Source organism: Acipenser ruthenus, chromosome 10, assembly GCF_902713425.1.
Source record: "Acipenser ruthenus chromosome 10, fAciRut3.2 maternal haplotype, whole genome shotgun sequence".
Lineage (NCBI taxonomy): Eukaryota > Metazoa > Chordata > Actinopteri > Acipenseriformes > Acipenseridae > Acipenser > Acipenser ruthenus.
Window position 1 is genome coordinate 10,682,573 of NC_081198.1, and position 6,893 is coordinate 10,689,465.

Genomic DNA, 6,893 nt, shown 5'->3' on the forward strand with positions numbered 1-6,893 from the left:
CCATTTCATTTGAGCACAGAAATTCCTTGTCCAATAAAACCTTTCTCTAACAAGCCTGGACTATATTGGGTTCAATCTAATTTCTTTACAAACTCTGTTTGTTTGCTTGCTCTGAATGTAATAATTGAAATCGACTTTTCGGAGCATAGACTGTGATGCATTAATTGGTCTTTATTGAAGATGATGGCTGTACATTTGTGTTGAGTGGTGTAACCCTAGATATTCTGAGCAGGCTGGTGACATTGCCTCTGCAGTAATCTGCCACTGAATTTCTGAAGAAACAGGGATTTTTCAATCAATAATATGCTAAATACTGAATAATTGTTCTGGATCCCTTCAATTAGCCTGAACATGCTAGGGACACCCAACAAGATCATTCAGGTTTAGAAAACATGAAAAAAAGCTCACGTCTGTGTTTCATACTCTAATTCTCTCCTTGCCAAATATGTAAATCAAACATTGATCTGTAACTGATGAAAAAGCATAACATCATTCAAAGGGGTATGGACTGATTATTATAGTGCCAAAAGGAAAAGTACTTTCCAACAGGAACAACAGTAGATCTATATGTAAAAATCAACATGGATTTTTTGCTAAAAACAAAACTGTCCCATGTAATAAGGAGGCTTTATGCCTCATGTTATTTTATTGATTGAAATGTATTTACTGAGGTCAAATTATAAGAAACTATTCTAAGAAGACACACGTTCCAGCTGATGACTTTGTGACAAAACCATTGACTAAAATGTTTCCTCAAGTTTTACCTCTGAATTAATTATTGCCTTAAAAGTTATTGATAAATGTCCTTCCTGTAATTCCAATACAGTACATTCTTTCCTCAGACACCATGGAATATAGTGCCCTTTAAAAACAAGTTTTTAACCTATGATTTGTAATTGTTCACAGGTTACACAAGGTGTCAGCTGTTCAATGATAAATCATGGATGAGCTAATGTAATCACTGGGATTTTTTAATGTTTTATTAATTTGTATTATTGTCAAATTCCGACATTAATCAAAAACAACATCACACACAGAAACCATAGGTGTTACTACTTACAGTATATACCACAAGAACACAGCATGACACTTGATTGTGGTTACAGAATGAAGCAGTGCATATTAAATCCATGTTACAGCTATTACAAATCAATATTAACTCAAGCTGAACTCCTTCTGTGTGTCCTAGATTTACTGATGTTATTAGTGCTATTAATTATTAATAACAAACCATGTAGACAGATATGCAATATACAGATTAATATAAAAACAAACAACCCAATTGTTAATACATAATATACTGGAATAAATGACCTTTAATGGCTTGGTTTCTGTAGAAGATTGTATATTTTAAAACTGTTAACTGCTAACACTGTGTGCACAAGAATTGATTATTGAGTTGGTCTTGCTGTAAGCCATTTGGCTGCACTGCTGTAATTAGACAGAACACTGGGGCCCCCTTCTGGTCAGGCAGGAAAGAGCACAAAAACGAAATCCAGCCACACACAGGGCGGGCTTCCGACAGTCTCATATCCACATCATGGTCTAGTAGGATGGAAAGAATAATTATTAGCATTCCATTAGAATACGTTCTGTTATACAGTATTAAACAAGCATGCTGTTCATTTGAAGTGTCAATGGTGTTAATTACAGAGCGTTACTTTACGTGCGTATTCGAACAGTTCATAAAGCCGAGGAGTCAACTTGTTGCGAGCATTTCCACAATAACAATCACTCAACAACTATGATATTATCAGTTTATTCAAAATATTTCAGGAATATCCTATTTCATTTCCCACTTCAGTATATGTAACTTGAAAAAGTGGACCCTTTTAATAAATAAAACTGACATACATTGCTCAGAATTTACCCTATCATGTAATATAAAAAAAACAACTGCCAATGTCGCAAAACTAGTGGAGAACAACTGAGAATTAACTTTTAAGCTCTTACAAGCGGTTTATTCTTACTAGTTAAACAGTGTTTTACTTTTCCAAAAACTGGCAAGAATTGTACCCAACAGTAAAACAATCTCATAAACAGGGACCGATATGGCTGCAATAATCTAACTGCTCCTTCCTGCGGCCTAAGTTTTCTTAACAGCTTTATTCCGTTTACAATATCCTTAGCTGACAGAAATTGCCTTAAAAATAGGACCCAAAGAATTGCACTTAAAAAGGTATTTATTGAATTAACGGTTTGGGTAGTCTACTGTTATAGATGGTACTATCCTCAATTACCTTACAGTGAAAAATAACTAAATAAAATAAAACCAATTCAAATTTGAGCTGATTATGTATATACACATTGTGGGCAACATTTTCAGAAGGTTGCTACGCCAAATGTAGTTATAATATTTTAAATTGATTCATTTACTCCTGAGTTCGTATTTTTTTAACGGGTACCTTTTAAATCATCTACATTATTTTAGTACATTTTCACATAACAAATAACATAAGTATGTAATGAGTGCTGCTAGAATCCATAGGCCTGTGTGTTTTTGTTATTGATTAGCTGAACTGGCTTTCGTGTACAGGCACCTATATCAAACCCCTGATGGTTTTCCCTTGCAGCTTTCAACATGGACAAACACATTCCCTGTCAGTTAAGTATGATCATTCCTTGGGAAAAGGATAATTAGCAGACACCCTCTATTTAAGTATGCAAATAGCTCATTATTATTAACATATCGTAATGAATCATCCCAACAAAACTCATAAACCGTAACAGGATCTGCTGTTTACCGATAAATCTAATTTGAAAAAAAAAAATGGTTTTCTGAGATTTTTTGTTAGCTATCTGAACCAACTGTAGTACAGAACGGCCCTATATGACAGTAATTTTAATAAAAGCTATCATGTTATAAATTATTTACTTGAAGTCTTACGGTTGGATTCATAGACTCAATTAACATTAAGTAGTTCAAGATTAGTGCTAAATCGGGGGTCAGTGAAACCAGAAGCAAATTTAAAACAGAAAATCCTCAAATATATTAAAAGTTAAAAACAATCAGCTAATAAACTCACCTCTAGTGCATTCTTCACCTAACAAAAAACACCTTTCAAGTATGCAGTCTACAACAAAATGTTGTTCAAACATTTTATTATTATTATGTTTTTATTAGAATTCCATAAAAAATTTTAAAAAAAAAACACTAAGAATGTAATAAAAAGCTGCTATACTTACCACTGAGTTCATTGTGTAGAACTTCGTCACTTCTGAACGATAATGATTTCTTTGTGAAAAATGCTAGAACAGTTATGTTATTGTTGTACTTTTGAGCAGATTAATCACAAGTTAGTAGGAAGTACAGAGTGTTGCCCCTTGATTGGCAATGCAAACCTAAATTACTCCATAGGAGAAAACTGTAATGTACATTTCAATCTGTTGATTTAGAAATCCAATTTAAAAATTCAATAAATATATGGATATAATCAGATCACGAACAACGAAATATGAGCAAACATGCTGTTGCATTCCATAAATATGAAAAGAGCTGTTCTACTGTATGTTATACATCAGGGGTGTATAGCATCATACCTTAGGGTTAGAATATATCTATAAAACACAGATTTTAAAATACACTGCAGGGGTGCAGTTATCTATCAGTTATGCAGCATGTTTTATCAACATACCTATCAGGTCTCATATATGCATTCATCTGTCAGTACTGACAAAAGAGAATTATTACAGCCTACTAAATATTAATAGTGCATAAGCTTTGACCAGACAGGATTTTTCCATATTATTTGTGTCTGCTGTCGATAACTTGAACTCGATTGACCTCTGAAAGCTGTGCCACCTTGAGAAACTCTGACATTTTCACATGTGAGCAGCAACTCCAATAAACAATGCAAATGTATCATTATTATCATTTGAAAACAATGAATCCTTGGTAAAATGTACTCCTGCAGATCATTTGCATCACTGGAATCACATCCAACAGCTCATCTCTATTACAAAGCTTTCAACGATTTTTTTTAAAATGTAGTTGCTCTTTTTTATTAATTAACACATACTTTGGCAGCTTTCAGTTAATTCTTTATAACTGTTTTTAACTTGCTGAATCCAAAGCACTTTGGAATAATTGCCTTTAAAAGTGCAATTGCATATAAATTCTATTTTATTATATTGAGAATGGGTTATAAAGTGTGTATAAATATACATAAAAGAGCACATGTAGCCCATTTAAGGTCCATGATATCAAGTTCATATTTATACTTGAAAAGTCGTGCATGACTCCAAAGGTAAACATGTTATGCTGTTGTACTTAGAATGCCAATGTTTAAATATCAAACAGCTTTTGTTGAAACTTTAACATTACTTTAAAGGGTATTTGAAATAACTGTTTTAATTCTTTGAAACTCAAACTTATGAATACATTTATTTCTTCATTGTGTAATGGTTAGTGTTGCCAATGCTTTTATAGCAGTATAGAGTATGGACATATTTACCATATTGAAATTCATAAATGTATGATACATTTCTTACCTCTTCTGTTCTTCAAATCCAAATCACTTTTAAATCCACCATAAGCTCTGTATAATAGAAAAATATCTGATCAAAAAACCTGACACATACAAGAAGAAGAAAAAGTAATGCTTTTTTTTTTTCTATAGTCTTATCACCCATGGTGTTGAGGATAATTACAGACACAAGAGCCACAGTTAATACCAACTTCATGTTGACTGATTTCCTGAAATGTGGTATCTCTTAGGGCTGTAGCTCACTGTTTATCATCCTCAGAGCAGACGTAGGAAACACGTTATTGACATTACAAATTGGGCTATATCAGAGTTTATGGAATCAATCCTTAAAAAAAAGAAGCACAATTATGGATTATGATTTCAGCTTACCTGATTTAAAGCGTAATTTCTGCTTCTGTTTTTCTCTCCAGGTTTATGAGCAGCCACCATTGCAGTTTGTATGCTAAATTCCAAACAATGCATTGCTTATTCTATACAATCAATCACAAGAGCAATCTGGCTCAGAACATAACATGTAGAAATCAATTCTAATTTTGGTTGTACAACATTGTTCAAGAATAGTCTAGAAACAAAGTATGGTTAGTGACACCTTGAACCTATAACACCCTTGAAGACTACTGTATTTAATTAAAGGCTGTAAAGGCAACATATTATAATCTGTTTATAGCATATTAAAATACAATACTCAATTTCACTAATCATGGTCTATCTACACCATCCTACCATCCATTTTTTATTCAAAAAGAAGAAGAAAAAAACATTTAAATATGACTATCACAGAATATACACTGTACTTCTCGTCAATTCCCTGATATTTAACAGTGTTTTTTAGAGACTTACAGCTATGGCCAAAGGTGTTGCATAATAGTATATAATAAAGTCAATGAAAGTAGAATGAAACCTGCTGAATAATGTTAACATTAAATTGCATACTGCTTTGTAGTTTTCCATATACTCAATGAAAAACTGACAACAATTGAAAAATTTGACATTTTGAAACCTAACATGAAATACCATACTACTATTATGGCTTTTGGTATAGTTTTGCAATATCATTTTGAAGTTTCTTTGATCACATGATGTTAAATAAAATATCTCAATTATGTTCATATAGTTTTATGTTTTTTTTTTTTTTGTTTGTTTTTTTAATTATGTCTCAATCCTAAAATTCAAGGTGAGGCAAAACTTTTGGCCATAGCTGTAGCTCAAATACAGTTTTATGAACACAACCCACTGAACCGTAACATTACCTTTCAAAACACTATTATTTCCAATGAGACTGGTTTGGCAATCAATGCAGGAAGGATGTGAACAGGGTCTGCTGAATCAAAGCAGTTAGGGTAAAAAAAATCACCAATAATTAAAAAGCTATCTGGGGCTATCTGGCTGCTTGTTGAACAGTTGCAGGTCAGAATGCATCTGTGTTTGTCCAATCAGGAACTGTCAGTCCGATAATTGTGCACACACATTTTTAAACCATAGTGGCACAATGTTAGTAGTATCAAGACATATTTATTTTGTTTAATCAGTCTGATAAGCTATTATGCTCTGGTTTTATTTTATCTGCAACTTTAAAGCCCCGTTTATGGACTGGATGTATTTAAACTACAAAAATCAGAAATAATAAACGATAATCATAATTTTAATTTTAGTGATTTGTTAAATAGAAAAACAGGCTTGAAATAAAAAGTGATGCTCACATTTTTTTTATCCAGCAGCTTCCAAACTTCATAGCCAGGTTACTGTATTTACCTTAAGTAAAAGGCTGGCCAGTAGAGATCAAATATTTTGTTCTCTCGTTTACTAACAACAGAAGATTATGCACTGCACTGTACCTTTTAGAATATCCAATTATTTTAGGCTCAACTCACCGTTACCAACCCCGCGCTGACTCGGGAGCAGTGAAGACGAACACACGGTGTCCTCCGAAGCATGTGCCGTCAGCCGACTGCTTCATTTCACACTGCAGACTCACCATGCAGCCACCTCAGAGCTACAGCGTCGGAGGACAACGCCGCTCTGGGCAGCTTACAGGCAAGCCTGCAGGCGCCCGGCCAGACTACAGGGGTTGCTGGTGCGCGGTGAGCCGAGGACACCCCGGCCGACCTAACCCTCCCTCCCCCGGGCGGCACTCGGCCAATTTGTACGCCGCCCCCGGGGAACTTCCGTCCATCGTCGGCAGTGAAATAGCCTGGACTTGAACCGGCCACGTCCAGGCTATAGGGCGCATCCTGCACTCCACGCGGAGCACCTTTACCGGATGCACCACTCGGGAGCCCACACTGTACCCTTTACAGTAGTGACCTAATAACTGAAAAGCAGTGCAATATTTGTTAGTAATATATTTAGTTTAAAATGAAGCTACTTTCCATTAGAATCATCAACGCATTTCTCCTAAATGATGGT

General features: G+C 34.5%; 1 long non-coding RNA gene across 1 annotated transcript; it reads right to left on the reverse strand.

Annotated features, from left to right (window-relative positions):
• Positions 1-965: 965 nt before the first annotated feature.
• LOC117403212 (uncharacterized) lies at positions 966-4,928 on the reverse strand. The gene is made up of 4 exons (XR_004544539.2): positions 4,857-4,928; positions 4,492-4,538; positions 3,187-3,249; positions 966-1,545 (listed from the first exon to the last, which is right to left on the reverse strand). It is a non-coding gene; the product is annotated as an uncharacterized LOC117403212 (long non-coding RNA).
• Between the last annotated feature and the right edge of the window lie 1,965 nt (positions 4,929-6,893).